Genomic DNA, 8,598 nt, shown 5'->3' with positions numbered 1-8,598 from the left:
TACCTTGCTTGGTCTGGGGGGGACCTCGCCGGGCCCCCCCCCCCCCCAAACCCACAGCTCAGCGACTGGTGCCTTCTGGGTCTGGTGGGGGGCACCCCAGGGTCCCCCTGCAGCTGATCGCCAAGCTGGGGGGAAGAAGGGAGGGCCCCCCGTGTACTTGGTGTTGGACCTGGAAGTGGACCAGAAGTACTTCCGGTCCACTTCCAGGTTCACTACCAAGCATGCAGGGTCTCATCTCACACTCCTGTGGGATGTTTTATCCGCCCCACCATTGCAGCTTTCTTCAGATTTGGATTTGGCCGAATTGAATTGGGACAGTGATCCAAATCAACAAATTGAATCACTGTCCCCAATTCAGGCTGAATCCAAATCGAATATGGCCCATTTTTCACACCCCTAATGGAGAGGCACATAACCCTTTTTCAACTGAGGGCACATTCTCACCATTTGTTACCAATGTACTATCAGGTATGATAGAAAGGGAGAGGGGGAAAGTATCACTTTTTTTCAGTCTGTACTTGATTAAGAAAATGAAACCATTTAATTTAGTTGTAGCCCCAGTTAGTATCCTTTAGAGAATTAGCAGGCATTGTAACAATGAACACTAAGGGCACTTTTACACATGGTCTGACACCTTCTGATCAGAACATGTTCAGATTCAGACTCTGCTGGAGCATTCTAATCAGAACGCTTGTTTCAAAATGGCAGCGTGGATGCTTTAACTAAAGCTTGACAAATGAGCTGTGGACCCCGAGAGCCGCTCCAATTAAAATGCCCCCCTCAACTTTTGTCATCGGCTGTTTGTCATCCCCAATTGTCCTACCTTACTTGAATCTTGAATTGACTCTGGTATAGTGGGAGAGCTGGGACTGACAATCAGTTGTTTGTTGGTCCTATCCCTCCCAAGGCACTGGGCCTCGCTCAAGACTCCAGTGTGGTGGGAAGGCTCAGATGGACAACCAGCACTTTGTCAGTCTGAACCCCTCCACCACACTGGATCCAGGTCAGGACTCTTGAACTGGCTCTGGTGCAGTGCTGGGGCTGGAATGACAAAAAGCTGTTTGTTGGTCCCAGCCTTGGCACCACCTGATTGTATTACCTCTGTGGAACAGTCAACACATGTTAGTTAGGTCAACACATGTTAGGTAATAGGATATGGAGATACTCCTTGTTGGAAAAAGTCCTAACATTAATGTACTACAATGACACTTAGCATGTTTTACTGCTTGAATGCTTGCATGCTAATACATTAAGTACTGTTAACAAGTGCTAACCGTAATGTGTGACAAGGCCCTAGGTCTACAAGTTTAAATCTGTAGGGGCAAAATTAGCACCTAAATCAACCTATATATGGGCTTTCCAAAGGATTCTAAGCAGAATTATGTTTTACTTTGATAGATTTTCCGAATGAAAATCCCAGAGGGGGTGCCCCCCCTTCCCTCCAATAAAAACACTTTAAAAGGATTGAAAGATTCTCCAGAGTCCTTAAATATGCCTTCATTTCTTCAACAAAGCAGAAATCTTGTTCTTTGTATCCAGAAGCCTTGCTGCATTCTACTGTATAACTAATACAGCATCCCCACAGGACTTTGAGTGACATACTTGTGACTAGACTCCAACTATTTTGAATTGTGGTAACACCTAACAGGCCCCACTCAGGAGATCAGACTGTTTTGTATTGTAGAAACATGTGATAAAGGATTAGCCCTGCCAAAAAGGACTTATAATTTTAGTGTGAGAGGAAAATGGTTGTATAAATGAAATTGGGGAGGTAGTACAAAAGGTGGCAGCAAAATATGCATTTTTAATAGATCTCCATGAGCTATGTCTATAGTCAGAGCCCACCAACTGGCTAGCTATTGTTGCATATTTTGTAGGCATTACAGCACAAGTGAGTTTAAAGAAGTACTTGTAATAGGTTAATGTAATGCCTGACAAAGTGACTTTAGCGTAAACTTGTAACAGGGAACCTTTACCCTGTTACAGAAAAGTGGAATGAGCTCTTTAAGGAAAGAGTTCTTGTGAACCAGATAAGGGCAGATGGCAAGGCTGGAGTTAATAAACAACCTTGTGGCCAGGCCAGCTGATAGGTCACTTGACCAAATGTGGGCAAGGCTTGAGTAGCATATAAGCCTGGGCCTGAGCCAAACCAGGCAGTCTGCAGCCTGGAGGGGAAGGAACTTCTAAGCTGAGGGGCTGCAGAAGACTGCCTGGCTGTCTCCTGAACTGGCAAGGGCCCTGCAAGTACGACTTTGATGCTTTGCAAGGGAATATGACCAGAGTGAGGCAGTTTGTGTTACAGCTTATACTTGCCTATATTTTAAAACTGCGGTCTGGGTGGGACTGGGAAGGAGTGGTTTGGAGATCCCATTACTGCCAGAGAGGCATGTGATCATCTTGAACCCTGCCAGAGGTCAGACTTGAGGCACAGACAGGGGCCAGGGAGCGCAGCATTGCCTGAGAGGGGCAGAAATATGGCTAAACAGCCCAAAGCCCAGAGAGCAGTAGATCATAAGGTCAGGGGGGCCCACAGCCTGGGAGGGGTGAAGCTAAGAGCCCAAGAGGGGCAGAAACAGGGCTAGAGGGCCCACAACCCAAAGAGGGACCAGCCAGAGTATTGGAGCAGAAGCTGGTAGGCCAGGGACCCAACAAGAGAGTAAAGACCTAAGGTGGCCTAGTGGTGTCAGACAGGGTGCCTATTTTGTTGGCTACAAATGTCCAACGCGAGATCCTTTGAATGCTGGTTTATTAGGCGGATTGAAACACTGTAATTAAGTTAAATCATAAACCTTGGGGCTGGTCCCCGCCCCCCCCCCACACACAGAGTAGCGAGCTACAAGAGTCAGGTATACCTATCCCACAGGCACTGGAGTCTGCCATTGATGGCCAGTCGAGGCTTCTTTCAGCGTGGTGTTATCTTCCAGAAGGGGGTCACTGGCTGGTCCTTCTGGCTGGACAGGTCGGGTGCTGGTCAAGTTGGAGATCAAGAGGGTGCCCCTGAGGGTCACTTTTCACTGCTTTTTATCTGTCCTTGGCAGACTTTGGTGACTCCCCAGTTTTCAGGCTTGCTCAATCCAGGAGTCACTGACCCTTGTGGAACTTCCCCCTCGGTGGCTACTGGATGGCATTTGTCAGCCCCAGGGGTCGTCCGCATGTACGTGCAGGTTTGGGAGTCCATTGATGAATTTTGAATAGGGCTCTGGGAGCGGTTGATCTGGAGATATTCAGCCCAAAAGTTGGTCCCCAGCATTGATTAACTCAGACCAGGGCTTCTAGCCCTTGAACAGTGAAGTTTAGAGAATTCCCGGTTGCTACATTGTCTCCTATTGATTTCTTCCGTTGGTTGATCTCAGGTTTTCCTAGGTGTTAATTGCTGCCTGCTACTGTGTTACCATTCAATCACTGATTCACTCGCTCTTTCAGGGGCCTGCCTGATACAGGGAAGCGGCAGTTTAATTCCTGCCCTTGTTAACATTGTTACAGTGTATAACTTACTTCTGAAACTAAACACATTTAGTTAAAAGGTGAGGAGCATAAAATATAAGCTACAAGAGTAATGCCATGGCACACAAATAGATAAAAATACCAAAATACAAGGGGAGATACAAAATACACACATACAAACTTTAAAACACAATTCCTTATCTTATACTGAAAGAAAGAGGAAGGAAGAAAAGGTAGAAGAAGAGAAAAATATCCAAAGAGGGGAGAGCAAATGCAGGCAAGAGGAAAAGGGGGCTTTCTGCTACAATCTAAATGACAACTGGAAAGATCTGTAAGGCATGGACATGGTTACTGGGGAGAATAGAGCTTGCATGATTGGCCCGTAAGGTAATGAGTATGGACACACATGTTCATGAGTGTGAGACCAGTCTTGGGGAGCCCTGAGGCAGCCTCCTTTTTTCTAAAAGATAAATATATCAAGGTGTGGCAGGAAAGGGGCAAGGGAGATTTCCCAAAGAGAGTGAAGTTGATATGGGCTGAGAGGGGCTCCAGGGGCATCACGGCCACACCTGGAGTGGGACCCTGTTACACAACCATTTTGATTTACAGAACTGTTGTCTCTTTCCAAAGTGAGGGGTGGGGAGTTAAGATCAGTCTTCTAGCACTAGTGTGGCTTCAAATCTAATAGTCTTTATTTCAGTTTTACTAGTAAGATAATCATCAGGAAGCCAGGGTTTTTCTTATGATTAGATATGTCAGCCACAGATTGTTCTTCATGAAATGGAGGTTACAATTTATGACCTTCATCTCTACAGTAATCAATTCTCAGTTGACTTTAGGTGAGGCATAAACTAGAAAAACAGATGAATCCTTAGCAACATACATGCTGCTTTCACAAACATATCCCTATTAGATATTTTAATTATAGAACATGTTATATAATAAGGTTTCCTAATAGAACAAGTTCCTGAAAACTTCCATAAGAAGTCACTGAAGCTTAAATCAAGCTTTTAAAACTGCTTGTAGGCAAGGGGCCAAATGCTATTCATTGTAGATACAGTCCTATTGGACACAATGGATTAATTTAATAATGGATTAATTAACATGTCTAGCATGATTTGATCTAAAACAACAGATCCAACCACTTTTTAAGAATATTTTTTTTTGTCCTATTCAATTACCATAAAAAATTTCCCTAAGGGGTGTCTATAGTGCTTTCCATGGTGCTCCTGAGAGTACCATCAAAAAACACATCCTGCCTCCCGCATTTGCACTCTACATGTGTCAAATCCGGAACATGAGGTGCCCCCTACTGCCATTCTCATGCAGGCTGGAGACAGCAATCTCTACTCTGGAGAAGAGATCTCTAGCTGAGGTGCCCTTAGCTTCACCACCTCACTTCTGGGTTTGGTGTGTGTGGAGCAGGAGCAGGAGTAGGAACATGGGGCCTATTTCTCAGGAGCACTCTCTGGGGTTCCAGGGACATGATATAGACAAGTCCTAAATGGCAGGAATGATGCAGGATGGGCACAGCCCAATATATTAATGAACAGTAACAGTTTTAGGATTTCAGAAGGCCTAGCTCTGCAAGGTTTGCAATTTATCTCTTGGTCACATTCTTACTTATCTAGATTCATAGCAGAATTTTGGACCAAGTATAAAATAGGCATTCAAATTATCACTTCTCAGAAGAGTTCTTACTCTCTGTTATCACTGGATTCTTGTGATAAGGTTGGAATGGTCCATATGGTTAGCTGTTATCCTGCATTGGTTCATACAAGTAGGTATGAAACAGCCCAGTTCTGCACATGGATGTATGTAGTAGGTACCTAGGCTCCAAATGTCTATATTCACAGATATCTGAGGTGGCATATCTTACATAGCTATAGAAACCTTTGATATTTGTGAAAGTGCATTGTTTAAATCCAAGAATGAGGAGATATATTAACCTAGGATAGAAATGATGACATGCTCTCAAATACAAGTAAGGTCATTTAGAAGTTTTTTTCTATTAATATCCTACTGCTAAACCCCACCTTCTTCCATGTATTCTCCCAGAAACAAGACATTCACTGCAAGTTATCACAAAACTGAGATAAGTTTGAAATTGTAGGTTATATTTTGAAAACCAAATGCTGAATTGCAGAAAAACACATTCAATCCAAAGAAATTAAACATTCTGATCTAGCAGCTTGATAACCTGTAAAAACCCTAGTGTAGGATACACTATATGTAAATGTTCCTCATCTACAGAACAAAGTCAGTGTTAGTGATACGTGGGTGAAATCTGATTCTGAGCCAAGATTTTTTCTTCTTATTTCTCCATAGAACTGATTAGTTGGTGTGCATTCCTGTCCAATCTACTTGGAAGATTTAAATTACACATTGTTTGCTAACCCTGACACTTGGCCAAAGTAGTACTTAAAGGCACTAATACAAGGGCTAGTGATCAAATGACACAGCCGTCCTAAAGCATCATTATCTTTTTGATGAATGACAATTTAAGCTTCACTTTTCTGTTGGCTCTTTTTGAAGAGCTTGAACTCCAAATACATAGTTCATAAACTGACTATATCCTAGGAGTTGCTAATTAATTCTTCATGCAGGCATGAGGTTACTAAATATTGCACCCTTCCAAGTTAAATAAAAAGAGGGTTCTGTTTCTTTGATACAAGGAAGTGTATACCTCATGGATAGAGATAATGGCACAATTATCCCTAGATAAAGAAGGGTCACTAGTGCAAACTTCACTCCATTACTCTTCTGCTCAGAATCTTTTATGCGCTCTACAGAATACTTCACACAAATAAACATCTTGGACCTGAACAGATCTGTTGCTGTGGAATTGTACATGCAATCCTTATAGTTTGTTACAGTGCTTTATATGGTGTCTACCATGATAGTCCAGTTGCCAAAATAGGGATAAACAAGACAGGAAGGACCCAATGCTTCCTAATGCTTACACCCAGGAAATGAACCCTTTAGTCACAGGATATCTTTTACTGTCTTACCTGTGGAACCAAGCAATGCTATACAATGTTTTCACTGGGCGTGTCTACATGTACACATTTACCCCGCAGTAACTGAAACTACTGTGCAGTATGGGTGCACATCATGCAGGTATCAAACTTACACCTGATTAGTTATTGTTCAGTAATGCGCGTGTAGGCGCCTTACTGCACAGTAACACTGTGTGTGTGGAAGACCACACACAGAGTGAATGTGCTTTAATGCCTGCACATGTAGGCACTGGCCTATTCCCACTTACTGTGCAGTAAATTTAAGCCGGTGTAAATGCACATGTAGACACACCCACTGAGCACTAAGATAGTTCAAGATCACATCAAAGTAACCCTAGTAAACTAGGGTTAAGCCTGGTTTGATAGCAGAGTTTCTACAAGTCTAAGCCACTGTTGGGTAGTGACAGTCTACCTGCAAGCTAGTAACAAACTAGTGCTTTAATATTTGTTAAGGAAATATCTGCTCTCAGACTGTAAGGCAACACTATAGTGGTAATTTAGGGCACTGACAGATGTAGAGCTCCCTGCTGAAACTTATGGCACTTTGCAGGAAGTGCCATGAATTGCAACATTCCCTGCAACCCAACAGACATTTGCTATTGGGTTTGGGGAATTGAGCTCCAGTTTGGAGTGCCTGCCTTCCTGCAGCCACTCACCCCTAGTCCTGCCCCCCACCTCCCTCTCAGCTCTGGTGCTGTTTTCAGAATGGGTGGGGAGAAAGGGAGGGGAGGGAGCTCAGTCTGAGGTTTGTCCAGCCTGTGCTGGAGGGTTGGTGAGGGGGAAGATTGGAGCCCTCCCACTTTGGCCCCAATCCAGCCTCCCCACCCTCCAGCACAGGCTGGGCAAACTCTAGATGGAACTCTCTCCCCTCCCATTCTGAAGACAGCACTGGTGGTGGGGCTGGGTTGTATCAGCCCAACCCTGCTCCCAGCACATGCTGACAGATGAACATCTGTCGGCATATAATGAGGGTTCAGATTATTGTGTGATCAAGCACTTTTAAAGCAGCCATGCCCATCTGTCTGTGCCCTTAAAAATCCCATGTTACACCTAAGGATAGATCTTATTCTGCCTATTGGGTACATAAGTGGATATAGAAACCCAAGTGTAATTCTCTTCCACCCTGTTCAGGTCCCTGAAAAAAAATTAATGCAAAAATTGGTTGGGTCCTATGACACACCATGACTCCAGATTTACTCAGATGAACCTTTCAGCCAGAACATGTTCCTGGGGTGTTCTCACACTCTCAGGGCAGCTCTTCAGCCTCAAACCTCTCACTGCCATCTGCTGTCTCACCACTGAGAACAGACTCAGATGTCCCACAGGTCACCTCCCTGACTTATGGTGCCTCAGCTGTACCCACCTAGGTTTTGCCACCTAGAAGAAACACATCCTTGCCTGGTCATGAACCTGGAATGATAGACCCCTCCTTCCTTAGAAAAGGTCGTTTTGTATGCTCAAATGCTCCAAAATCACACTTACCACTGACAATAGTAAGTTATAAAAGATAACAAAAGGATTTATTATAAAAACAAGAGCAAATACAAGAAATCAGTAATGATATGTTGAGATACAGGACAGAAATATAGGAATAGACAAACAAATGAAAACACCAGAACAATGATTTTACTTTATCCCTGTACCTTAAAATCTAAGCTCTAAGAATTCAGCTTTCACATCTCGGTTCAATATGTTAGAAACCATGTAGCGCTCTGACTTTTCTGTCAGGACTTCCTGTAGCTTCTTCTGCCAGCCAGAATACTTAGCCTACTAGTTGAAAGCCTAAAATCATCCTCTATGCCTGGGAAAAATAAAGACAATCACTTGCTCCCATGGCAAGGCTTAAGTATGGTTTCTTATCTGGTTATTTACATACATTATCCTTTGGATTCTTGGGGACTGTCGCAGGGCACTAAACTGTCTGCTCCTAGAAGAGCAGAAACTGCCTGGGGAGAGCCCGAAGAGACAGGCAGGAGCCCAGGTGCAGGTTATCAGAGCAACAGGCTAGAAAGCAAATTAGCCTGGGCCTGGACCTGTCAGCTGACTGGAAAGGGCAGGGGCCTGGGCCCTTATAAATCCGCAGGCTGGAATTAGGGAGGGTATTTCACTACCAGCAGCCAAGCAGGTAGGAGCC

This window comes from Alligator sinensis, unplaced genomic scaffold, assembly GCF_000455745.1.
Source record: "Alligator sinensis unplaced genomic scaffold, ASM45574v1 scaffold1031_1, whole genome shotgun sequence".
NCBI classification, from domain to species: domain Eukaryota; kingdom Metazoa; phylum Chordata; order Crocodylia; family Alligatoridae; genus Alligator; species Alligator sinensis.
Note: the sequence above shows the minus strand (reverse complement) of the source record.